Genomic DNA, 27,893 nt, shown 5'->3' on the forward strand with positions numbered 1-27,893 from the left:
AGCGCGCGCAACACAGAGAACCGTGCGACAGAGAGAGAGGGAGAGAGAGAGGGCATGCATGTGTGACACAGAGAGAGAGTGCACATGCAATGGAGAGAGAGAGAGCACGCACACGACAGCGAGAGAGAGAGGGTGCATGACAGCGAAAGAGAAAGAGTGAGAGAATGTGAGAGAGAAAGAGTGTGTGAGAGAAAGTGTGTGAGAGAAAGTGCATGAGAGAAAGTGTGAGAGAAAGAGTGTGTGAGAGAAAGAGAGTGTGAGAGGGAGTGAGAGAGAGAGAGAGAGAGAGAGCATGTGTGTGAGAGAAAGAGTGCATGTGAGAGAGAGAGTGCGTGCGAGAGAGAGAGTGAAATGAAAATCGCTTATTGTCACGAGTAGGCTTCAATGAAGTTACTGTGAAAAGCCCCTAGTCACCACATTCCGGCACCTGTTTGGGGAGGCTGGTACGGGAATCGAACCGTGCTGCTGGCCTGCCTTGGTCTGCTTTCAAAGCCAGCGATTTAGCCGAGTGAGCTAAACCAGCCCCTGCGGGTGAGGGGTCCAGGAAAGGTTATGGGTACAGGTGGTAAAACAATCATTTAGCAGTATGGAAACCAGACTGTTGGGGTACTCTCGTCAAGATTAGTGGAGACAGATTACAAGTTTGCAGATTCAAAAGGGAGTTATTGAATGTACTGAGGAACCAGGGGCGGAATTCTCCGACCCCCCGGGGGTTGGAGAATCGCCCAGGGCCGGCGTCAATCCTGCCCCTGCCGTGTCCCGAATTCTCCGCCACCCGGGAATCGGCGGGGGCGGGAATCGAGCCGCGCCGGTCGGCGGGCCCCCCGCGGCGATTCTCCGGCCCGCGATGGGCCGAAGTCCCGCCGCTGTCAGGCTGTTCCCGCCGGCGGGAATCAAAGCACGTCTGGTGCCGGTGGGATTGGCGGCGCGAGCGGGCGCCTGGGTCCTGGGGGGCGGGGGGGGCGCGGGGAGATCTGGCCCCGGGGGGTGCCCCCCCCCGCTGGCCTGGTCCACGATTGGGGCCCACCGATCGGCGCGCGGGCCTGTGCCGTGGGGGGGGGACTCTTTTTCTTCCTCCCCGCCATGGCCTTCACCACGGCGGAGGCGGAAGAGACCCCCCTCCCATGCGCCGGTATGACGTCAGCAGCCGCTGATACACCGGCGCATGCACAGACTCCCGCCAGCCGGCGAAGGCCTTTCGGCCCCAGCGAAGGCCTAGCCCCTAAAGTTGTGGAGAATTCCGCACCTTTGGGGAGGCCCGACGCCGGAGTGGTTCACGCCACTTCGTCCCGCCGGGACCCCCGCCCGGCGTGGGGAGCGGAGAATCCCGGCCCAGGTACTTCATACATGTGTTACAGAATTATGAGGGCCTGATTGTGGAAATTAACAGGCGGCTGAAGAGGGGCATAATAATGCGGTTGAACTGGACAAGGCTATTTGTCCCAATAGGACAACTGTCTAAAAGTTGGCACTAAAAAGTGACACACTTGCCAGAAAGGGCCAATCAGTGGAAAGATGCAACTAAATATGCAAAACAGCAGGAACTGCAAAGGTGGAAGGAATTTGGGGCGTACACAGAGGTCCGAGATAGGGGACAACGGGTTTGATCTCCTAGATCAGGGGTGGGCAAACTGCGGCCCGCGGGCCGCATGCGGCCAGCCAAAGGTCTTTATGCGGCCCACCAAGTCATTAAAAAAAAAAAATATTTTTTTTAAGGTTAATGGGGGGGGGGGGGGGCTGTTGGGTTACGGGTATAGGGTGGATACGTTGACTTGAGTAGGGTGATCATTGCTCGGCACAACATCGAGGGGCGAAGGGCCTGTTCTGTGCTGTACTGTTCTATGTTCTATATGAGGCGCCCAGAATCATAACCGGGTGAAGTAATTATTTTACTTAATATACTATGCGGCCCTTTAAAATTGTGAATTTCTGAATGTGGCCCTTGCACGGAAAAGTTTTCCCACCCCTGCCCTAGATGGATATGAATGGAAAAGGTGCTTCTTGATGGAACTTAAAGCCAAAGCCAATCTGGTGGATCACAAAGTTCTGAAGAAAACTTGGGTGACCAAGATGCAAGGGTAGATTCACCAACGGCAGGAAAGGTTATTTTGAAGATTTTCTTAGTTCTGTCAGCCCCAACTCTTGGGAATGCAGGTCGACAGATGCTTTCGTACCGGAACACCAGCTTCAAAGATGATTTTTTTCTTTGTCCACTGAAAAGAGGTGCCAAACACAGAAAGGGAGCTCTGGGAGTTCAATAAACGTGTATACGGGTTGAATGACGCTTCCAGAGTGAGGTCGGCTTTGTTAAAGTTGTGCTGTGTTCAGTTGAAAGCAAGCCCTGCGATGCTTTATTGGCAGAGGGAAGCTTTCAGGCATAGATTTTACAGTGCAGAAGGAGGCCATTCGGCCCATCGAGTCTGCACTGGCTCTTGGAAAGAGCACCCTACCCAAGGTCAACACCTCCACCCTATCCCCATAACCCAGTAACCCCACCCAACACTAAGGGCAATTTTGGACACTAAGGGTCATTTAGCATGGCCAATCCAACTAACCTGCACATCTTTGGACTGTGGGAGGAAACCGGAGCACCCGGAGGAAACCCACGCACACGGGGGGGGGGGGCGGTGGGGGATGTGCAGACTCCGCACAGCGACCCAAGCCAGAATCGAATATGGAACCCTGGAGCTGTGAAGCAATTGTGCTACCCACAATGCTACCGTGCTGCCCCATCTTCATGATGCATGTGGGAGATTTTGTTTTTGTCGAGTTGTAGTAACAAATTTGAAAACACTGTTATTAACGGGCTGAGTGGTTTGCATGTCACTCTACCTCAACAACCTGACTTGGAGAATACTAACCCCACAGCAATTCTGTCACAAAATTGCACTAAACGCATCAAACAAAGATGGCTCTGATAATGAAATTAGAATCATAGAATCTACAATACAGAAGGAGGCCATTCAGCCCATCGAGGCTGCACCAGCCCTTGGAAAGAGCACCCTACCTAAGCCCACACCTCCACCCTAACCCCGTAATCCCCTCCTAACCTTTTGGACACTAAGTGACAATTTATCACGGCAATCCACCTAACCTGCCCAGGGGCTGGTTTAGCACGGTGGGCTAAACAGCTGGCTTGTACTGTAGAACAATGCCTGCAGCGCGGGTTCAATTCCCGTACCAGCCTCCCCGAACAGGCGCCAGAATGTGGCGACTAGGGGCTTTTCACAGGAACTTCATTTAAAGCCTACTTGTGACAATAAGCGATTTTCATTTCATTTTCATTTCATTGCACTGTGGGAGGAAACCGGAGCACCCGGAGGAAACCCACGCCGACACGGGGAGAAAATGCAAACTCCACACTCACTCCACATAAACGATCAAATTAATATTTTTCCTCCTGACCCCGAGATGTAATTTGTAATTCAAACACATTAAAAGTTTAATTATCACATATTACATTTTGCCAACTCTCACAGTTTATAACACCTTCCAGGTGTCTGCTGCATCTCATCTACTCAAAACAAACCAACTATTGATAAGGAATTCGATAGACAAAAGACATGTATTTTTGACACTTTTGAGATCTGTTTTTAAAGCTCGATGTGTGATTTCACACTTAATGCCTACTCGATGCCTGGTACAGGATACAATATGATGCAAGAAGAATAAGTGGAGGAGGATGGGAAGGGACACTCTCTCTTCATAATGCAATGGAGGGAATAAAGCACATAGCTGGAAATGTGATTTCCCAAAGCAAATTCCTGATCAGAAGGCTATCACAAGAGGAAAACTCCATGCACAAAACTACAACGTGCATTTATATAGCACCTTAAACACCCCAAGATTCTCGTAGAAGGATAATCAGACAGAGTCTGTCTCAGATCCACATATGATATTGGCAAGAAACACCAGCTAATCGCGGCCAAAATGACACTTCAAAATGTTTCCAAAATGGAAACATTTTGAAGTGTCATTTTGGGCGCGATTAGCGGGTGTTTCTTGACGGCCGTGATGGCGAGATCGCAGCCCGTATTTAACGGCACATAGTGCTGAAAATGGGACCCTACTAGCTTCTCGCCATCACTGGCCGTCCGATTCGCCAGCTCGGCCTCAGCATCTCGCCACTAACAAAGGGGAGCGGCTTTTAAACGTCTGTCACTCCCAATCAGCACAGAAAAATGGCAGCGCGCACACCTGCTCCTCGCTTGGGGGATGCCAACCTGGACAGGCTTCTGGCCGCTGTGGATGTGAGACGGGACATCCTGTCCCCCCCCAAGGGGGTTGTAGGACCAGCAGCAGGGTCACCAATACCGCCTGGGAGGCAGCGGGCTGTCAGTGTGGGCACCGTGACCAGGAGGACCGCCGTCCAATGTTGGAAGACCAACGACCTCCATTGAGCTGCAAGTTGCCACCTCTCTCCTGGCAGCAGTTCCGCCTGCCACCCCCTCACATTCCCAACACCCCCCCCCCCCCCCCCGCCCCACACACACAAATCACTGGCTGACACTTCCCACCCTCCCCACCCCAGATCTTCGAGCTCATTCCTCAGCATCCCCTGGCATCCACCAGCACAACCCCTTCATGTCCAAGTTGCATTGCCCACACAGGCCAACTGCCATAGAACCCCCCACCCCCCCCCCCCCCCCCCACCCCACCACCCCGACCCATCAAACATGTGGCTACAGTGCCCTCTTATGTCCCCACAGGAGATGCTATCCCATGATAGGGGGAAAGGGCCAAGGTGGGTTGCAGGGCACCAAAGATACAATTCCTCAGCCCCTCTGAGGAACGGGCCCCAGGTATCCCGGGGTTGTCCTAGGAGAGGGTAGTCACTGACAGCGAGGTTGGCCTGTGTCACAGAGCTGAGGATCCGCCTCACCTTCACCCAGATGACCTGTCTCCAGTGAGTTGTTCATGTCAGACAGAATGACCCTCCCCTCTCACTGACCACATGTCCGTTCTCTCGCAGGATCTCAATCCACTGGGGCCCGGCCATCCGGAGTCACTCCTCCCGCCCGCCACCCAAAGACCACCTCGGAGGAGAGCTCCGAGGAGACCACCATTGATGCGTCACAGCCGTCACCCCCACCCTCCCCCAGCACAGAGACACACTCCTTGGTGGACACTAGTGGTCAGGCTTCTGGGGCACAATCTGGCGAGCACCACACAGTTGCTGATGTACATCAGGTGGAGGGCAGGAACATCCAAGGGAGACGGCAGTCGGGTGTTTGCTGGATCCCAGGACTCAGCTGAGGCCCAGTCAGATGCCGAGCTTCTGGTCAAGGTTGTCCCAGAGCTGATGCAGATAATAGGACATGGCTGTGAGATTCAGGAGGTGTATCTCAAGGGCAATGGGCAGCACAGGGGGGCATAGCGATGCCAGTGACACCGTAAGTCGGCCGGGGCCTTCCGGCTCTAGGGCCTCCAGAGGATGTCCACCGGGGGTATCAAAGGCCACAAGGCACAGAAAGCATCAGGCTATCTCCACCCCTGGTGTGCATCCTGGGACACACCTAGACGTAGCAGTAGAACATGGAAGATCCAGCAGATTGAGGAGCAATGAGTGGGCACTGGGGAGGGTCACTATGTGTAGCTCGGGGGAATGGAACTGTCAAATGTTCACAATTAAAACATGCCACAACTGAAGCATGTTAAGCCTCTGTCATGTTAATCTTCACAGTGGGCCAGCCTCCGCACCTCCCCCAGTTGCCCGTCGCTCCCTGGACACAGTGGTCCCCCTGCAGGCAGCAAACACAACCTGCAGCTCCACTTGAGATTCATTTGTTTATTAAACAATCAACAGTACCTTTATACAAAGAGATGAAAACTTTAACAATCTATATAATCACACTAAAGTTAATCAAGAAGAAAAAGATTCCGTACCACACATACACACAAGTATCTTTTCACTACAGAATACTGGTACAAAGACAAAACTACAATAGTTCGTTCAGACAAAGAAAGCCAAACACACGGCATCGCCCTTCCCAGAACCTCAACAAAACGGAGGATCCTTGCCTTTCGATCGTTTTACATATCTGTCTGTCCATGAGCCTCCGTCATGTTGCCAGTCTTATACAGCCTAATTTCATCGGAATCAAAGCTCGGTATCCACGTCTTTCACTGGCATTCAGAGTGCAGTAAAACAGCCTCGATGTTCAGTTTGTTGGGCTCCTGGCGAAATGAGAGTCTCCACTCTTACAGTAAAGTCCTCAGCCATCTGAAAAAGTGTTTCTTCAACAGCTTCATCAAGTTGCTCATTCGGATCAACCCGCCCCTCTCTCTCTCTCCCGCAGCGCTCAGCAGTAGTCTCCTTGGCAGGGGACAATCACCCTGACGCAGAACACGCCAACTCTTCAACTCTGGCAGCAGGTCATCTCCCAACCTCCCTTATTTTACTCCAGGACACAAAAGCAAAGGGACGGCAGCAAACAAACACACAGCCTACAGGCAACTGTAATTGTAAGCAAGAACAAGCCTCAAACACCACTTATTCGGATCAATCTGCCTTTCTCTCTCCTTCCTGCAGCTCCCAGCAGTGGAAAATCACACTGACCCAGGGGATGCCAGAAGAGAGAAAGAGCGCCCCTTCCCCCCCTCCAACCTAGACAGCACATCATCTCACCAACCTCCCTCTCCCAACTCCAGGCTACAGAAAAGAAAGAGATAACAGTGGCAGCCTCCAGGCATTTGCAGCTGCAAGCAGCAAACACAACCTGCAGCACCACTTGAGAATGTTTTGTTAATTAAATGGTCAACAGTAACAAAGATTTGAAAATCAACTACGTAACATTCCACATATCACAGTAACCAGTGTCAAGTGAGAGTACCTTTAAGAAATGGGTGTTTATAAATGTGTGTGTATATAAATATCTGTAGTGAGGGTACCTTTAAGAAATGAGTGTTTATTACTGCAGTGATGTCAGAGAGTGGGTGGACTTGGGCTGTCAGCTTTTTATTTTTGTTTCTGAGCAGGCTGCAGGGTGTGTTTTAGTTTCACTTTCAGTGTTGGAGCTGAAGCCAGACAGAGCAGCTGTACTGTTGATCTCTCTGCCATCAAAAGACTATCGCTTGATCATTTGGTGAATTCAGAATTATAAATATTCTCAGTAGTGAATGTAAACCTAATGTGCTTCTGTTAAAAGGTGTTTTAAGTCTTATGGATGTTAAAAGGAAAGCTTAAAGGATTACTTTGTGTTGTAGTCTTTGGGGATTGTATTTGAATTAATGGTTGCTAAGATGTTCACTGTATGTTTTAAAAAGGTTAACACGAGGTCATTGTGCCGACGACTTGCTGCTGTATGTGTCGGAGCCGAGTGCGTCGATAGGAGGAATATTGGAGTTGCTGCAGGTATTTGGGTCTTTCTCTGGGTACAAGCTGAACTTGGACAAGAGTGAGTATTTTGTGGTGTCTCGGCCGGGGTGGGGGAGGGGGGGGGGGGGGGCTGCCATTCCGTAGGGCAGGGACTCACTTTAGGTATTTGTGGGGTGTAGATTGCCCGGGAGTGGGGGAAACTTCGCAGATACAACATCACTAGTTTGGTGGGGAGAGTGAAAGCCGACTTGGCGAGGTGGGATGGTCTCCCTCTGTCACTGGCGGGTCAGGTGCAGGCGGTTAAAATGAATGTGTTGCCTCGATTTCTGTTTATTTTTCAATGCCTACCGATTTTGCTGCCAAAGTCTTTTTTCAGCGAGATTGAGGGGAGGGTTACCTTGTTTATATGGGGAGGGAAGGTGGCCAGAGTGAGGAAGGTGCTGCTACAGAGGGGAAGGTAGGCAGGGGGTTTGGGTCTCCCGAACCTGATGTACTACTACTGGGCGGCGAACGTGGAGAAGGTGCGGAGCTGAGTCAGAGGGGTTGATTCCCAGTAGGTCAGAATGGAGGAGAGTTTGTGCAGGGACCCTAGACGTAGCAGTAGAACATGGAAGATCCAGCAGATTGAGGAGCAATGAGTGGGCACTGGGGAGGGTCACTATGTGTAGCTCGGGGGAATGGAACTGTCAAATGTTCACAATTAAAACATGCCACAACTGAAGCATGTTAAGCCTCTGTCATGTTAATCTTCGCAGTGAGCCAGCCTCCGCACCTCCCCCAGTTGCCCGTCGCTCCCTGGGCACAGTGGTTCCCCCTGCAGGCAGCAACCACAACCTGCAGCTCCACTTGAGATTCATTTGTTTATTAAACAATCAACAGTACCTTTATACAAAGAGATGAAAACTTTAACAATCTATATAATTACACTAAAGTTAATCAAGAAGAAAAAGATTCCGTACCACACATCCACACGGTATCTTTTTGCTACAGAATACTGGTACAAAGACAAAACTACAATAGTTCGTTCAGACAAAGAAAGCCAAACACACGGCATCGCCCTTCCCAGAACCTCAACAAAACGGAGGATCCTTGCCTTTCGATCGTTTTACACATCTGTCTGTCCATGAGCCTCCGTCATGTTGCCAGTCTTATACAGCCTAATTTCATCGGAATCAAAGCTCGGTATCCACGTCTTCCGCTGGCATTCAGAGTGCAGTAAAACAGCCTCGATGTTCAGTTTGTTGGGCTCCTGGCGAAATGAGAGTCTCCACTCTTACAATAAAGTCCTCAGCAATCTGAAAAAGTGTTTCTTCAACAGCTTCATCAAGTTGTTCATTCGGATCAACCCGCCCCTCTCTCTCTCTCCCGCAGCGCTCAGCAGTAGTCTCCTTGGCAGGGGACAATCACCCTGACGCAGAACACGCCAACTCTTCAACTCTGGCAGCAGGTCATCTCCCAACCTCCCTTATTTTACTCCAGGACACAAAAGCAAAGGGACAGCAGCAAACAAACACACAGCCTCCAGGCAACTGTAATTGTAAGCAAGAACAAGCCTCAAACACCACTTATTCGGATCAATCTGCCTCTCTCTCGCCTTCCTGCAGCTCCCAGCAGTGGAAAATCACACTGACCCAGGGGATGCCAGAAGAGAGAAAGAGCGCCCCTTCCCCCCCTCCAGCCTAGACAGCACATCATCTCACCAACCTCCCTTTCCCAACTCCAGGCTACAGAAAAGAAAGAGATAACAGTGGCAGCCTCCAGGCATTTGCAGCTGCAAGCAGCAAACACAACCTGCAGCACCACTTGAGAATGTTTTGTTAATTAAATGGTCAACAGTAACAAAGATTTGAAAATCAACTACGTAACATTCCACATATCACAGTAACCAGTGTCAAGTGAGAGTACCTTTAAGAAATAGGTGTTTATAAATGTGTGTGTATATAAATATCTGTAGTGAGGGTACCTTTAAGAAATGAGTGTTTATTACTGCAGTGATGTCAGAGAGTGGGTGGAGCTGGGCTGTCAGCTTTTTATTTTTGTTTCTGAGCAGGCTGCAGGGTGTGTTTTAGTTTTGTTTTCAGGGTTGGAGCTGAAGCCAGACAGAGCAGGTGTGCTGCTGTTCTCTCTGCCATCAAAAGACTATCTCTTGATCATTTGGTGAATTCAGAATTATAAATGTTCTCAGTAGTGAATGTAAACCTAATGTGCTTCTGTTGGAAGGTGTTTTAAGTCTTATGGATGTTAAAAGGAAAGCTTAAAGGATTACTTTGTGTTGTAGTCTTTGGGGATTGTATTTGAATTAATGGTTGGTAAGATGTTCATTGTATGTTTTAAAAAGGTTAACTCGAGTTCATTGCGCCGACGACTTGCTGCTGTATGTGTCGGAGCCGAGTGCGTCGATAGGAGGAATATTGGAGTTGCTGCAGGTATTTGGGTCTTTCTCTGGGTACAAGCTGAACTTGGACAAGAGTGAGTATTTTGTGGTGTCTCGGCCGGGGTGGGGGCTGCCACTCCGTAGGGCAGGGACTCACTTTAGGTATTTGTGCAGATTGCCCGGGAGTGGGGGAAACTTCGCAGATACAACATCACTAGTTTGGTGGGGAGAGTGAAAGCCGACCTGGCGAGGTGGGATGGTCTCCCTCTGTTACTGGCGGGTCGGGTGCAGGCGGTTAAAATGAATGTGTTGCCTCGATTTCTGTTTATTTTTCAATGCCTACCAATTTTGCTGCCAAAGTCTTTTTTCAGCGAGATTGAGGGGAGGGTTACCTCGTTTATATGGGGAGGGAAGGTGGCCAGAGTGAGGAAGGTGCTGCTACAGAAGGGAAGGCAGGCAGGGGGTTTGGGTCTCCCGAACCTGATGTATTACTACTGGGCGGCGAATGTGGAGAAGGTGTGGTGCTGGGTCAGAGGGGTTGATTCCCAGTGGGTCAGAATGGAGGAGAGTTTGTGCAGGGGGTTGGGGCTGAAGGCACTAGCAACAGCGCCGCTCCCGATAGCTCCGGGGAAATACTCAGGGAGTCCGGTAATAATAGCTTCATTGAAAATCTGGAGGCAGTTTCGCCAACACTTCGGGTTGGGGGCAGGGTCAATGGAAATGCCGATCCGGGAGAACCACAGATTTGAGCCAGGGAGGTGGGACGGAAGCTTTCGGAAATGGGAAGAGAAGGGGATTAAGACGCTAAAAGATTTGTTTCCTCGGGGTCGGTTTGCAGGATTGAAGGAGCTGGAAGCGAAGTATGGGCTGGAGCAGGGAGAAGTGTTTAGATACATGCAGGTTCGAGATTTTGCCAGGAAGGAGATACAGAGCTTCCCGGAGTAACCGGCCTCCATGTTGTTGGAGGAGGTGCTGGCGGCAAGTGGACTGAAGAAGGGGGGCAGTGTCAGCGGTGTACGGAGCTATGTTGGAAAAGGATAAGGCACCACTGGAAGGGATCATAGCAAAGTGGGAGGAAGAGTTGGGAGAGGGTATGGAGGAGGGGTTCTGGTGTGAGGTACTCCGGAGAGTAAATGCCTCCACCTCGTGCGCGAGGTTGGGGCTGATACAGGTGAAGGTGGTGTATAGAGCACACCTCACGAGGGCGAGGATGAGCCGATTCTTTGAAGAGGTAGAAGATGTGAGTGAACGTTGCGGGGGGGCCCCAGCTAATCACGTTCATATGTTTTGATCCTGTCCAAAGCTTGGGGAGTACTGGAAGGAGGAGTTTAGGGTAATTTCTAAGGTGGTGCATGTGAAGCTGGACCCGGGTCCCCGGGAGGCCATATTCGGGGTGTCGGATCAGCCCGGGTTGGAAACGGGTGCGGAGGCAGATATCATAGTCTTCGTCTCGTTGATCGCCCGAAGGCGGATCCTGTTGGGATGGAGAGCGGCCTCTCCACCCTGTGCCCTGGCGTAGCGAGGGGACCTGTTGGAATACTTGACCCTTGAGAAGGTTAAGTTCGAACTGAGGGGAAGCTCGGAGGGGTTCGACAAGTCATGGGCATTATTTATTATACACTTTCAAGAACTGGATAACATCGAACATTAGTTTGGGGGGGGGGAGGGGGGCTGTGTATGTTGAAGATGGCTATGGGTAATCCCTGATTCCCTTTTTTTCTCTTTGTCATTTGTTTATGTTACCATGCGGGCTGATGTCGGGGCACGGAGGGAGGATGGGATCGTTGTTACTGTTATGGGGTTTGAGATATTTGTTGTTGGTTAGTGATTGTTGTTGGGTGCAAATTCGGGAGAAAAATTGTGAAAAAGGAGAATAAAAATATTTATTTTTTAAAACTTGAGTTCATAGAATAAACATTGTTTTGCTTTAAAAAATACTTTTCCATTTCTGCTGTAACACACCTGTCGAGTGGGCCGTGTGCTCCCCATACCACAATCTATTAAAAGTTGTGGGTCAGGTGAACTCCATGATACACTTTGGGGTTCTCTAAACCCTGGCCCATAACACCAGTAAACAACAAGGAAACGTCACCGTTCCATATTGGTACCAAAGAACGAAACAAAGAACAAAGAAAAGTACAGGACAGGAACAGGCCTTTCGGCCCTCCAAGCCCATGCTGACCATACTGCCTGTCCAAACTAAAATCTTCTACACTTCCGGGGTCCATATCTCTCTATTCCCATCCTATTTATGTATTTGTCAAGATGCTCCTTAAATGTCACTATCGTCCCTGCTTCCACCACCTCCTCCGGCAGCGAGTTCCAGGCATCCACTACCCTCTGTGTAAACAAACTTACCTTGTATCTCCTCTAAACCTTGCCCCTCGCACCTTAAACCTATGCCCCCCAGTAATTGACCCCTCTACCCTGGGAAAAAGCCTCTGACTATCCACTCTGTCTATGCCCCTCATAATTTTGTAGACCTCTATCAGGTCGCCCCTCAACCTCCGTTGTTCCAGTGAGAACAAACCGAGTTTATTGAACCGCTCCAATACAAAGCTATATCAAATCACTTTCACACAAAAAAAAACAAACACACTGTAGGCTCGTCAACAGAAACGGAGGATAAACTGAGAATGTGTTACCTTTGTCGTAGAAATGATCTGTCCATCAATGTGTGACTTATTCCACATATCTGTAGGTGGAAACCAGCTCAGTGATGGGTTCACCCATACTGAAAGGAAGGAGGTGGGGTCCAGGGAAGGAGGTGGGGTCCAGTTTCATGAAAGGGACAAGTTAAACTGGGAAGGTACAAAATTAATCCTTTCTGGCACCAGGGTTCAATTGATTAAAAAAAGTGTTGCCAATTTTCTTGTTGCAATATTTAGCAAATAGTGTAACTCGAATGAATTTAAATGGAATGAACACTAGGAGGGGTGCAGGTACAAGGGAAAGGTGATTTCAAATTTGCAAACAATGCTTCTGTCGAACATTAGAGGGTGGAACACAAGACCGTACGTTAACTCTGGGCTAGTCCTGGGTGGAGGAGGGGGCTGCTTTTTAATGTTAATAAAAGCACAAAGGTCTACTTTGGAGATCAAAATGTCAAGCCGTAAAACCTGCAAAATGCAACTTGATAACTTACCTTCCAGATCAAGACTTTAAAAAGGAAATGAGAATTCAGACCAAGTGTTCAGCAAAGGCACAGCTCCCATTTCAGTCTGCCCCCATCCCAAAGCTAGGAGTTATTGCTGGGGTTCCTTTCGCAACACAATCCACTCGACAAGGACGAGAGCTCGGGGAGGAAAGCAGGCAGCTTGGATCAGGCAACACGAGTGTGAAGCTTTGCCTGTGCTTCCGAATGGGTGGAGTCCGGAACTCTTCGTCATTCAGGTGAGCAAACTCACTCGAGGTTTTAGTGAGTGAACTCTGACTTTGCCTGAAGGCAAAAATGTGCTTGATGCGTCTCCCCTTCCTTCTTTCTTCGACAGTCCCTCGGGATGGAGGGTGACCTTCCTCCTTTTCTTTGTCCTGAGATGGCCGGTGTGTGACCTGCAGGATCTGACGCCTGTGGGGCCGGTGGTGTTTGAAGGGTTGTCTGGTGTTTTGCGGGCGCTCTCCAAAGTACAAATCTTGTGCCAAGTCACCTCGCACAAGATTGCAACAGCAATGCATCAAGTTCAAACATGCCACAAGACAAAGTTGATGCAGGTTTTGTACGCTAATGCCGATGGTGGAGGGGTGTGTTTCTGACTGGAAGCCTGCGTCCAGTGGGGTCCCGCAGAGTTCAATGTTGGAACCTTTGCTGTTTGTCATTTATATAAATGATTTAGACTTGAATGTAGGAGGGTTGATCAGTAGGTTTGAGGATGATACGAAAATTGGCGGGGTGGTAAATAGTGAGGAGGATAGCCTTCGATTACAGGAGGGTACAGACGGGCTGGTCAGATTCCCCTACCAGCCTCCCCGGACAGGCGCCGGAATGTGGCGACTAGGGGCTTTTCACAGTAACTTCATTGAAGCCTACTCGTGACAATAAGCAATTTTCAGATGGGCTGATCAGTGATAAATGGAATTCAATCCGGGTAAGTGTGAGATGATGCACTTGGGCAGGACAAACAAGGCAAGGGGAATACAGGATAAACGGTAGGATTCTGGGAAGCACCGAGGGTCAGAGAGAGGGATCTTTGTGTGCATGTACATCGGTGCATAGTGGTTAAGAAGGCTAATGGTTGCCATTATTAGCCGAGGCATAGAGTTTAAGAGCAGGGAGGTTGTGCTGGAACTGTATAAAACATTGGTTAGACCACAATTAGAGTATTGTGTTCAGTTCTGGAATCCACATTATAGGAGGGATCTGATAGCCACTGGAAAGGGAGCAGAGGAGATTTACCAGGATGGTGCCTGGGCTGGAGAGTGTTAGTTATGAAGGGAAATTGGATAGACTGGGATTGTTTTCCTTGGAGCAGAGGAGACTGAGTGGGGACAGGATTGAGATGTATAAAATGATGAGGGGCACAGATAGAGTAGACAGGGAGAAACCTTTCCCCTTGGTGGAGGGATCAATGGCCTGGGGTGGGGGGGGCGTAGCTTTAAGGTAAGGGGCAGGAGGTTTAGAGGGGACGGGAGAAAAAACCTTTTCACCCAGAGGGTGGTGGGAGTCTGGAACTCGCTGCCTGAAAGGATGGGAGAGGCGGGAACCCTCAGAACATTGAAGGAGTATTTAGATGTGCACTTGCGATGCCAGGACAGACAAGGTGATGGTCCAAGTGCTGGGAAATGGGATTAGAATTAATTAGGAGTCTGTTTTTGACCGGCGCAGAAGGGATGGGCCAAAGGGCCTTTTCTGTGCTGTAGTCTCTGTGACTCTAATTGACATCAAACTTATTTGACAATGACAGTAAGTCCAGGCTGTCAAGTGTTAGAAGCCGTGTAAACAGATATCCCTCCTAAAGAGGTTTGCTCTCTGTGTGAAAGCAGCAAAGCTCACTCGGAAGGTTTGAACACAAACCCTAGGCCAATAGTTCTAGTCTCGCACTCCCACAGTACTGCACTGTCGGAGGGGCGAGCTTTGGATGAGATGTTTGGATGGGGAGGGGGGGGGGAAGAATAGCCAACAGCCCATGTTAAAGGAAGTGATTAACCTGATAAAGAAAGTCTTCTATAATACAATCTCCTCCTTAGGGAGGAGCTTCAGGATTGACAATGACTCGCTTCCGCTCCACATCAATGGATTTGATGGACAACCAAGTTCTGGCCCAGCCAGTGACTCCCGACATCCAGGAAAAGGGAAAAGAAAGTTCTACCTTAAATTGCTGCAGTGGAGAACAACCTCTCAGCTAAGAGGCACGGATTGCTAAGCCTTTGTTCTGTTAGCAGAGAGATCTTTGATAAATGGTCGGAGAGGGAGGGCTGGGGAACACGGGAAATATTTCATTGAGGTAATGGCAGGGGTACAATATGTGAGATTGTTACATGTTGTGCTGCCATTTCCTCGCCCTCAGTGCCGGGCAAACTGTGGCTTCATGTTGGTTCCTGTCCCAACCGGTTTTCAGCTCCAGACGGAATAAAACACAACCCCACTTTTTCTTGGAAGCAACTATGACGGGACTCCAGAAAAGGTGATGCATTCCGATAAAAGCTTACGTGTTCCGATAGAGCAGCAACTCTCTACCCGCTCCTTACCTTCCCAGCCCTAGGTTTATTGGCCATTGTTTTAAAATCATGAATAATAGGCCCTTCAGGAGCCTAACATTAATTATTTATAAATGAGAGTTTGGAGCCTTCTCGGGCTACAAACTCAACATGAGCAAAAGTGAGATCTTCCCAGTACACCCGCAAGGGGGGGGGGGGGGGGGGGGGGGGGGGGGGGGGGGGGCAGCACTAAAGGGGCTGCCGTTCAAACAAGCCCGAAATAAATTCCGCTACCTGGGGATCCAAATAGCCCATGACTGGAAAGGGATCCACAAATGGAACCTCACCAGCCTGACGGAGGAAGTTAAAAAGGACCTGCAAAGATGGAACACACACCCGCTCTCCCTCGCGGGGAGAGTCCAGACGATCAAAATGAACGTACTGCCCAGGTTCCTCTTCCTGTTTAGATCCATTCCGATCTACATCCCCAAGGCCTTTTTCAAAGCGCTGGACAAACATATCATGGCGTTCGTATGGGGGGGTAAAAATGCTAGGATCCCAAAGAAGGTCATACAAAAAACAAAATCCAGGGGGGGGCTAGCCCTCCCGAATCTACAATTCTACCACTGGGCGGCAACAGCCGAGCGAGTAAGGGGATGGATCCAGGAGCCAGAAGCCGAGTGGGTGCGTGCGGAGGAGGCCTCCTGCATGGGAACCTCCCTCCGGGCCCTCGCCACGGCAGCACTCCCATCCCCACCCAAAAAACACTCCACCAGCCCAGTGGTGACAGCCACCCTCCAAACCTGGAACCAACTGCGGCAGCAATTTGGCCTGACCAAAATGTCGGACAAGGCTCCCATCTGCAACAACCATAGGTTCACACCAGCACTGACTGACGCCACCTTCAAAAGGTGGAGGCAGGACGGGGGGACACTGACAGTCAGGGACCTATACACGGACGACAGGATCGCAACACTGGACGAACTGACAGAGAAATTTCAGCTAGCTGGGGGGAACGAGCTACGGTACCTGCAGCTCAAAAACTTCCTACGAAAGGAGACAAGGACGTACCCACAACCGCCACGACAGACACTACTGGAAGACCTACTGGACGCAAGTATCCTAGAGAAAGGGAACTGTAGTGACATGTATGACCGACTGGTAGATAGGGACGACACCGTACTGGACGCAACAAGAAGGAAATGGGAGGACGACCTGGGGATGGAGATAGGGTGGGGACTCTGGAGCGAAGCACTGCATAGGGTCAACTCCACCTCCACGTGCGCAAGGCTCAGCCTGACGCAACTAAAAGTGGTACATAGAGCCCACTTAACGAGAAACCGTATGAGTAGGTTCTTCCCGGAGGTGGAGGACAAATGTGAGCGGTGCCAAAGAGGCCCGGCCAACCACGCCCACATGTTCTGGTCTTGCCCCAGACTTGTGGAGTACTGGACAGCCTTCTTCGAGGCTATGTCCAAAGTGGTGGGGGTGAGGGTGGAGCCATGCCCGATAGTGGCGGTCTTCGGGGTTTCAGACCAGCCAGATCTATTCCTGGGGAGGAGGGCGGACGCCCTTGCCTTTGCCTCCCTGATTGCCCGCCGTAGAATCCTGTTTGGCTGGCGGTCAGCAGCACCACCCAGAGCTGCAGACTGGCTGTCCGACCTCTCGGAATCTCTCCAAATGGAGAAAATCAAATTCGCCATCCGAGGGTCGGACGACGGCTTCCACAGAACGTGGGAGCCATTCATGCAACTGTTCCGGGACCTGTTTGAGGCCAACGTACATGAGGAAGAATAGTCGGGTGGCCAAGAACCAGGGGAAAATGGACGGGAATCGGGGGAAGGTAGCCGGGGGGGGGGGGGGGGCTACGGGCTCGGTATGGGGGTTTGATGGCAAGCCAAGGCCCAAAACCAAACTATAAATAAATGCCTATAAACATGTGCCTCGGCCATATTGGGGAATGTAAAATATGTATGCTGGCTAAGGGGGGCGGCCACAATTATTGTTATGAAGATGCTTACCTGTAAATATTCATGTTAAATTTTTGTGTTTTCCTTTTTTTTTTCTCTCTCTCTAATAACTTGTAATTTGTCATATATAAAATATGAAAACTCAATAAAAAAACATTTATAAAAAAAATAAATATTTATAAATGGATATTTAAAACGTTCAGGAATCTCGGGCGGAAGGGTAGGTCACCTAAATGGCACAGGTATAAGATAATTGCCAGAAGTACCAGGTGCGAGCCTGAATTTCTTTCATGCTGTAAGATACAATAATTTGGAATGTGTTTTGTGAAAGGGTAGTGGGGCAGTAATTGCAAAATTTAATTGGATAGATACCAGGAAATGGGATAGTTTGCAGGACTGAGGGGAAAGAACAAAGGACATGGAGTGTTTGATAATTCTTTCAAAGAGCCAGCATGGGAACTAAAGGCCGAATGGCCTGCCCTCGTGTAAACACCTACTGATTACATTACACTCAGATTCATAGAATCAACGGTGCAGAAGGAGGCCATTCGGCCCATCGAGTCAATTGATGATTCTGTGTTCTGCTACCAGTTTTGCTCAGATACAAACATACGAATTAGGAGGAGTAGTCCATTCGGCCCCTCGCGCCTGCTTCGCCATTCAATAAGTTCACGGCAAGTTCATCGGATTGTAACCACAGCCCCACATTCCAACCCCTAATAACCTTTCACCCCTTTGTTCATCAAGACTCTACCTCTGCCTTGAAAACATTCACCAAGAATGCTTCCACCACCTTTTGAGGAAGCGAGTTCCAGAGACTCACGACCCACAAAAGAAAATAATTCTCCTAAATCTCGGTTTTAAAAATAAGGGGTTGCCCGTTCAAAACAGTGACCCCTAGTTCTAGATTCTCCCACATCCACCCTGTCAAAATCTCTCAGGATCTTACATGTTTAAATCAAGTCGCCTCTTACGCTTGTAAACCCCAGCGAATGCAAGCCCGGCCTGTCCAAACTTTCCTCATAAGACAACCCGTCCATTCCAGTTATTAGTTTAGTAAACCGTTCTTGAAATGCTTCCAACGCATTTACATTTTTCCTTAAATAAGGAGACCAATAATGTACAAAGCACTCTCACCAATGCCCTGTATTGAAGCATAACCTCTCGATGCTTGTATTCAACTCCTCTCGCAATAAATAATAACGTTCCATTAGCTTTCCTAATTATTCAATTCCTAAATTCTGATGTGCTTCACGTTGGTTAAGGTTCAAATGGTCACGTGCAGTGACCCTTCACCTGCACGGTGAAACGTGCCCTTCAAACTTTCACCCAACCTTTTCGCCCAAGTTGGGCGCTCGTATTTATTTTTCAGTCTTCGTGATCAAATAGTCTTCAGATGTTTTGACTGCACAAGATCGGTCTTGTGATCTGTGTGCAGATTTGGTTCCTGTCTGGCCCCCACGTTAGTGACAGTTGAAGGTTTGAGGGCAAATACATTTAAGGCGGGATTCTCCCCTACCCGGCGAGGCGGGTGGTACCGGCGCCGAGGAGTGGCGTGAACCACTCTGGCGTCGGGCCGCCCAGAAGGTGTGGAATCCCCCGCACCTTCAGGCGCTAGGCTGGCACCGGCGCAGTTGGCGCCACGCCAGCAGCTGTCAAAGGGCTTGGCGGTGCGCCAACCGATGCCAAAGGGCCTCCGCCGGCCGGCACGAGTTGGTGCATGCGCGGGAGCGCCAGCGTGTGTTGGCATCATCCCAGCGCATGCGCCGGGGGGGGGGGGGGGTTCTTCTCCGCGCCGGCCATGGTGGACTGTTACACTGGCCGGTGCGGAGGGAAAGAGTGCCCCCACGGCACAGGCCCCCCCGCAGATCGGTGGGCCCTGATCGTGGGCCAGGCCACGTGACCCCCACCCCCCCCCCCCGGGGCCAGATCCTCCCGCCCCCCCCACCGAGGACCCCGCAGGCCGCCCGAAGAGCCAGGTCCCGCTCCAGTATGGATCTGGTGTATTTTATGCCGGTGGGACCGGCCAAAAACGGGCGGCCACTCGGCCCATCGCAGGCCGGAGAATCGGCGGGAGGGCCGCTGCCAAAGGCTCCCCGACTGGCGCGGCGCGATTCCCGCCCCCGCCCGAAAAATCCGGCAGCCGGCGTCGGGGCGGAATTCAACGCAGCTCCCCGCCCCCCCCCCCCCCCCCCCCCCCGGGGATTCTCCGGCCTGGCGGGGGGTCGGAAAATCCCACCCTTGGTGTTCAGGGTTTGCAAAAGATTAAATGTCAATGCGATATTTACAAAAGGAACTGTGTGCATTTAAAAAAAAGCTTGAAATATTGTGCTCAGCGCCGAATCAGATCTCTATAAAGGTTCTGAAAAACAAACATTTATCATGACTTGCAACAGATGATGTCTCTGCAACAGATCATAACCACCACTCTCAGCCCCTCAGGGAAACAGGGCCTCCCTCTGTACTCGACTGTATCCATCAATCTGGCCAGGTTAGCATCCCCGAATAGTGGGACTGGATGCCTCGGAATAAGGGGTTGGCCATTTGGGACAGAGAGGAGGAGAAATTACTTGATTGGAAGGGTGGAGGTGTTGTTGGGTATCTCTACCCCAGATACTCAGCCAGAGTGTGTGTTGAAGAGGGATCTCGATAGATGATCGAGTCCCGGGGGAAACTAATGGATACGGGAAGGTGGAGTTAAGGCAAGTGATCAGCCACGTTCTTGTTCCAAGATGCAACAAGCTCGAGGGGCCAAATGGCCTGCTCCTCTTTTGATCCTAACGTAGATTGCAGCACCTTGTGTTGACCAAGATTGGGCAGTTACTCCCATCAATCAATAACGTGGACCAAACCTCATCTTTTCACTTTGGAGTAGTTAAGGGCCAGGGATTAGAAACTACAAAGTGCATTATGAAGTTCAGCTGACCAATAACATTTGTGTTGAATTTGGCTGGGTTGATCATAGGAGCCTTCACTTCAGATGTGATTCATCAGACTTCCTAGCTGCTTTTATCAAAACAAAGTTTATTATAAGAATGTAGTTAACATATATAAAACACAGCAAGAATTTATCAATTAGAAACATAAAGAAAAAACAGCTACAGGAGTCTATGTATATAACCTTTGATGAATCCCCCTTAGCTGTTCCAATTCAATAACAAAATCCAGCACACTGTAATCTCACTTGAGGGGGTCTGGCCCTTTCCCTGAGATTCTGATCTAGTTCCAACCAGCAGATTCAAAATCCTCCCGGAAAGCAACTCTATCTTGAAAGTTACCACGGCCGTTTGCCACACCCAATGTGCTTTCAGTTCACTGGAACAGTTTTAAAATGAAGACAGGGAAACACTGCTTCCCTTCTGCGCTTCAAAGCAACAAACCGAAACGGAAACCCAAAAACCTAAACCCCCTCTCACCTGACACCAGCTCCACCCACAAATGACATCACTGAAGCCGGGCTACAGGTCATGTGGTAAGACCAAACCTTTCTGAAAGGACACTCGCATGACCCACACCATCCTATCCCTCAATTTCCATTGGCATTTACTGTTTCAAATACCTCATGCAGCAATATAATAAAACATTCTTGACGTTTCTGGTGAAACATTATTGAATCTTCTCGGAATCTCAATAGGAACTACACATGATCCTTTTGATATTTGAATGCATGGACTGTGTCATAATATACACATCAGTATATAATGGTACAGGCGCACACTGATTGACACACTGCAAGACCAATCAACACACACAACACAGCAGCCAATCACCAGTTAGAGCACAGTCACTATAAAGTCAGAGGGCACTGGTTTTCCTGCTCATTCGGGATGCAGCCTCTGAGAAGGACCGAGCTCACAGCTTGTAGCACAGATCTTCACCATGTGCTAACAGTTTAGACTGGTCAGGATAGGCATAGGTCTTCAGTTAATCTAACATAGCGTCGACCCACAGTGAAAGTATGTTCAACAGTTCCTAGCTTAATAAAATAGTGTTGTACTATTTCAAGTGTTGGTAGCCTGTATGTGTTACTGCTAAGGTAAACGCAGTCTCCACGGATCCAGAGTACCCAACACATCAGACTGTATCTAATCAAATTGTTCAGTAAATCCAGCAACTAACTTGCGTATTTGCACAAATTGATCAATCGCTCTGAAGTAATAAAGTGCAAATAATTAACTATAATCACAAGTAGTCGAACCCAAGCCTGTCATTGCATTTATAATGAAGTTATTAAATGTAATTGAACAATGGGGTTTGAAAATCTGGAGTGTGTTTTGTGCAAATTGTTGTAATATGCCTATAAGGGACTGCAGGGTGACATCACAAAAAAAAGTGTTGTCGTGCGATCTGGTTTTACTTTCACTTTTGCGTTTAAGCAGAGCACGCACAGACAGCTCTGCTGCTGGGGTCTTCCAAGCTTTCGGCCTCGGAATCTGTTCCCCGTGGCCCTGGGCCGGGATTCTCCCCTACCCGGCGGGGCAGGGGGTCCCGGCGTGTCGGAGTGGCGTGAACCACTCCGGCGTCGGGTCAACCCAAAGGTGCGGAGACTTCAGCACCTTTAGGGGCCAAGCCCTCACATTGAGGGGCTAGGCACGTGCCGGAGTGGTTCCCACTCCGCCGGCTGGTGTGAACGGCCTTTGGCACCATGCCAGCCGGGGCCGAAAGGACTTCGCCGGCCGGCGTAAGTCCGCGCATGCGCCGGAGCGTCAGCGGCTGCTGCTGTCATACTGCCGCATGCGCAGGGGAGGGGGTCTCTTCCGCCTCCGCCGTGGTGAAGACCCTGGCGAAGGAGGAAGAAAAAGGGTGCCCCCATGGCACAGGCCCGCCCGCCGATTGGTGGGCCCCGATCGCGGGCCAGGCCACCGTGGGGACACCCCCCGGGGTCAGATCGCCCCGCGCCCCCCTCAGGACCCCGGCGCCCACCCGCGCTGCCAATCCCGCCAGTCAGGTAGGTCGTTTAATCCACACTGGCGGGAGGGGCTAGTCAGTGGTGGGACTTCGGCCCATTGCGGGCCGGAGAATCGCCGCGGGGGGCCCGCCGACCGGCGCAGCGCGATTCCCACCCCCGCCGAATCTCGGGTGGCGGAGAATTCGGGACACGGCGGGGGCGGGATTGCCGCCGGCCCTGGGCGATTCTCCGACCCGGAGGGGGTTGGAGAATCCCGCCCCTGGTCTGAATAAATGAACCCACAATCCCTTATGATGGATTGGTGCTTTTATATTGTTACAAAAACACAGCTCGTGGACATTAATAAATATTGAGCCAAGACATTTATTTAATGCACAAGAATCATTAATAAATAGACTTGAGGTATCCCAAATTCACCTGCCGCATACAAAAGGTTTGGAATTGAAAGGCAGGGAGATTTGACCAACAAGTCTTCCCCATGAATTGAACATTTTAAAACTGTAATTGATGGATTTTTGGTGGATAAAGGATATTTAGAAAGTTACAAAACTAAGACGGTAGAGTTAAAATGGCGACCAGCCATCATCTGATGTAATGATGGGACACGCAAGGCAATCTAATTGGCTTCTTCCTGTTCCTATATTTTTATGACGTTGTAAGGTCCGACTATTCCGCATTCATCTCCAAACTTCCAACGTCCAAAAACTTGAACTCTTTGAAACCTCTGCTGCCCGTATCCGAACTCGCGCCCAGGTCTCCTACACCCCGGTGCTCCCTGACCGGTGTTTGGCAGTTGGTGCAACAACACCTAGATTTAAAAATTCCCTCCCTTTTTCAGGGTGCTTCTTGATAATAATAATCTTCATTGTCACAAGTAGGCTTACATTAACAATGCAGTGAAGTTACTGTGAAAAGCCCCTAGTCGCCACATTCCGGCGCCTGTTCGGGTACACAGAGGGAGAATTCAGAATGTCCAATTCACCTGACAAGCACGTCTTTCGGGACTTGTGGGAGGAAACCGGAGGAAACCCACGCAGACACAGGGAGAACGTGTAGACTCCACACAGTGACCCAAGCCGGGAATCGAACCTGGGACCTTGACGCTGTGAAGCAACAGTGCTAACCAATGTGCTACCGTGCCGCCCTTAAAACCACTCCCAGCATGCTACGGAGCAGAAAGGGTTTTGAGTTGAAGGGTACAGAAGAAAAATCTAACTCATGTGACACACTGCGAGACGTCCCACTCCAGCAAGGTCAGACCCGTATCACAAAGTCGTACATGTTCAGTAAGTAAAGCACTTTTTTAAAAAAACAAACAGTCCTTGAAGGATAGATCGGAACCTGCAGCTCAGGTTTTATTTAGTGTCCGCTGTGGGTCGCACACTCACCACGGAGTCGGGAGGCTGTCTCAGAGCTCCAATCCAGGACTTGAGCACAAGATTGGAGACTGACACTCTGGCGCAGGACAGAAGGAAAGCTGCACTATCTATTGCTTGAGGCATCATCTAATGCCCTGTCTGCCCTGTCAGGTGGATGTTAAAGATCCCACGGCATGAGTTTGAGAAAGAGCAGGGAGTTAACCCTGGCGCTCAAATCAACATTTACCCCAGAACAAACGTCACGCAAACAGATTATCACATTGATCTCTCTGGGATTTTGCTGTGTGCAGATTGGCGCCCGACAGTAAAATAGGACTGAGTCAGCACGGCTTTGACAAAGGGATGTTCTGTCTGACAAATCTGTTGGAGTTATTTGAGGAGGTAATAAGGAAGTTAAACAAAGGAGAACCAGTGGACGTGATTTATTTAGATTTCCAGAAGGCCTTTGACAAGGTGCCGCATAGGAGACTGTTAAAGAGGTTAAACGCCCATGGTGTTCAGGGTAAGATCCTGGCATGGATAGAGGATTGGCTGACTGGCAGAAGGTGGGGATAAAGGGATCTTTTTCAGGATGGCAGCCAGTGACTAGTGGTATGCCTGAGGGGTCTGTGCTGGGACCACAACGTTTTACTGTCTACATTAATGATCTGGAAGAAGGTACTGAAGGCACTGTTGCTAAGTTTGCAGATAATATTGAGGAAGCAAGGGGGCTGCAGAAGGACTTAGACAAGCTAGGAGAGTGGGCAATGAAGTGGCAAATGAAATACAATGTGGAAAAGTGTGAGGTTATGCACTTTGGAAGGAGGAATCTAGGCACAGGCTATTTTCTAAATGGGGAAATGCTTCGGAAATCAGAAGCACAAAGGGACTTGTGAGTTCTTGTTCACGATTCGCTTAAGGTTAATGTGCAGGTTCAGTCGGCAGCTAAGAAGGCAATTTCAATGTTAGCATTCATGTCGAGAGGGCCAGAATACAAGAGCAGGGATGTACTTCTGAGGCTGTATAAGGCTCTTGTCAGACCCCATTTGGAGTATTGTGAGCAGTTTTGGGCCCCGTATCTAAGGAAGGATGTGCTGGATGTGAAGGATGAGGTTCACGAGAATGATCCCTGGAATGAAGAACTTGTCGTATGAGGAACGTTTGAGGACTCTGGGCCTGTACTCGTTGGAATTCAGAAGGATGAGAGGGTATCTTATTGAAACTGACAAGAAACTATGAGGCCTGGATAGAGTGGATGTGGAGAGGATGTTTCCACTTGTCAGGAAAACTAGAACCAGAGGACACAATCTCAGACTAAAGGGACGATCCTTTAAAACAGAGATGAGGAGGAATTTCTTCAGCCAGCGGGTGGTGAATCTGCGGAACTCTTTGCCGCAGAAGGCTGTGGAGGCCAAATCACTGAGTGTCTTTAAGACAGAGATAGATAGGTTCTTGATTAATAAGGGGATCAGGGGTTATGGGGAGAAGGCAGGAGAATGGGGATGAGAAAAATATCAGCCATGATTGAATGGCGGAGCAGACTCGATGGGCCGAGTGGCCTAATTCTGCTTCTATGTCGTCTGGTCCTATGGGCAGTGTAACACTTCAAAAAGGCTTCGCGGATGCAAAGTGCTTTGAGAAGAACTGCGGTGCTGAAAAGTGCGATGTAAATGCAAGTCTTCCTTTTTCATTGGTTCTAGATTTCTAGAAAGATCCAGGGCGGGTCCATACTCATTCTCCCACATCACCCTATCTTTTTTATTAAATAAATTTAGAGTACCCAATTATTATTTTCCCAATCAAGGGACACTTTAGCGTGGCCAATCCACCTACCCTGCACATCCTTTTGGGTTGTGGAGGTGGGACCCAGGCAGACACGGGGAGAACGTGTAAACTCCACACGGACAGTGACCCGGGGCCAGGATCGAACCTGGAACCTCGGCGCCGTGAGGCAGCAGTGCTAGCCACTGCATCGCTGCGCTGTCCTTACATCACCCAATCTAATCACTTTGGCCCACAACGAAAATCGTTATTCTGCTCAACTGAGAAATATATATATATAGATCATTCTCCAGCAACCTTTGTAAATAAGGGTAAAATTATCATCCAATAGCTAAACTCCACTGTGACCCCCCCCCCCTCCCCTCCTTCTGTATAAGATCAATATTAACACAATCAGCATCAATCAAAACTCATGGATATACTCATCAACTGTACATATCTATCAATTGTTAGCAGCTAAATGTCCGTGGAATCATTAAAAACTGATCGCCCAATGAAATTTTAAAAGATTGAGATCGTGCAATCCAGCAAGATTGAAATTGGTGTTCAGTATGTTCTGCAGTTACCAGGTGACCCAATTCCAGCAACATTTCCCAGAGGCTGGGTCATTTTACAGTCTCAAAGGAAGCAGTGAACTGCACAATGCTGCCAAATATTCGTCAGATACCAACCTGACTCTGCAAACGACTGCAATGGTCGTTAAATTGTAACTTAATTACAGCAGCCGTAACAAAGATAAACTCACCCAAAATAGGGGCAAGGGGGCTTTTGAAGACCAGCCGCAGGGCAGGCCCACGTCAGGGGTCTGGAGGAATTCTTCTGACTTGCATGTCAGGATTTTAAAAATAGACTTCAAAACCAGACCCCGCCTGGGTCATCATAATCCCGGGATGTGGTTTAACAGAATCCCCTTTAGCCAGGAAGCTGAGGGCCGCACTTACATCATTTCCTGCACCGGCAAGCTTGGTTTGCCAGCGCAAGTGGAGTACTCGCAGAGGGGACGCCATTTTTAGATTTGCATTCTAATGGCCCATTTCCCCAGGTCAAAGGGCTGGTACTCAGGTATCAGATACAATTCCAGACACATCGACGCCACTCCCTTCACCCAGGAAGCCCAAACTGCCACGGTCAATGACCGCTCAGGCCACGCCCAGCCATCAAGGCACCCGCCCCTTTATTGGCTCAAATCGAAGGCAGTGATCAAAGCCTGCCAAATTATTGGGTCCAAAGCTAAGGACGGCCCAAAAGAACGCGAAACCCCAAAAGGATAAAGAGAGACACGGCTGTGTATTCCATCTCTTTTGGCCCTGGCACACCGGCACTCTTCGGACCGGCCTATACCTGAAGCCATCTGCAGCACCACAACCAGGAGAAAGTTCAAGACCAACGATCGCTATCAGACGGATGAGCCCAGCAGACCCGAAGTTACTTCTCCAGACCCAGCCACTCCAGATCCGAACAAAGGCCTTGTTCCTCTGCCAAAGCCGGGTGCCTGAAGTTAATTACCAGGTTGTTGCAGTGTTAGGTATAATTTAGCTTGTAGTGTTTTTATGTTGCATGTGTGAGTTAATCTTGTGTGTAAATAAACTATCATTGAACTTGAACTAACTAACTGGTTGTTGGGTCTTTGATCAATATCCGATTGAACCTTGTGGTGGTATCATTCGATACCTGGCGACTCTGAAATGCAATATCATCATTATTAATTGGCAACATTCTTGGCACCTCCTTGGCAAAAAGGGCAACACTAGCAGCGCCAGCGGGAGAGCCAAGGTACCAACCTATCCAGAGCCCGAATGGCCTGGACGACCCCCCCATCCCCCACCCCACCAGGTGCCGTTAGGCCTAGTCCACATTTGTGGAAACCACGCACCATGGTGAGATCTCCCAGGCAATGCCGTTGGTTCCCAGTACTGTGATACTGCACAGACATATTTAAATGAGCCAGATTGCGACGTCTCGCGGGATTCTATAAAACCTCGCGAGACATTTTGAGTGTCGAGAATCTGGCGAGAGACCGCTCTCAAGGTTAAACGGCAGTGTTGTGTCGCCAGGTCAGGCCCAAAGAGGCCATTAAATCGCACTCCTGGCCCCCATTTTACACCCCTTCAGATACTTAACATGACCTCGGTGACGGTTCACAGCAGAAAAAATTTTTCAACAACAACTTGTATTCAGAAAGCACCTTTAACACAATAATACATCACAAGGTGCTTCATAGGGGTTATCAGCCAACAACATTGGTCACGGAGCCAGATAAGGAGTTAGGAAGGCTGATGGGGAAAAAAGGTTGGTCAAAGAGGCAGGTTTTAAAGTGTGTCTTACAGGAGGAAAGAGACGTGGAGGGGTGGAAAGGTGGAGGGGTTTAGGAAGGGAATTCCAGCGATTGGGGCCTTGACAGCTTAAGACACAACCGCCAAGGGTAGAGCGATTAAAATCAGGGAGGCCCAAGAGGCCAGAAGCAGATAAGTGCCCATGTCCCAGGGATGTGATTGTCAGTGGCTAGGCCAACATTTATTGCCCATCCCGAGTTATCCTTGAGAAGGTG

The 27,893-nt window shown here is 49.7% G+C and overlaps 1 protein-coding gene across 2 annotated transcripts in view; it reads right to left on the reverse strand.

The window, feature by feature from the left end:
• LOC119970093 (coronin-2A-like) overlaps positions 1-27,893 on the reverse strand; it is a 189,319-nt gene that overhangs the window by 48,755 nt on the left and 112,671 nt on the right. Inside the window, exon 1 of one of the 2 annotated variants that reach the window (XM_038804109.1) lies at positions 12,838-13,319. The exons of the other annotated variant lie outside the window; for it this stretch is intronic. The gene's annotated coding sequence lies outside the window, so the exon portion shown is untranslated. Of the gene's footprint in view, positions 1-12,837; positions 13,320-27,893 lie in introns of those variants that run through there. 2 annotated transcript variants of the gene reach the window in all.

This window comes from Scyliorhinus canicula, chromosome 8 (genome assembly GCF_902713615.1).
Source record: "Scyliorhinus canicula chromosome 8, sScyCan1.1, whole genome shotgun sequence".
Taxonomy (NCBI): Eukaryota; Metazoa; Chordata; class Chondrichthyes; order Carcharhiniformes; family Scyliorhinidae; genus Scyliorhinus; species Scyliorhinus canicula.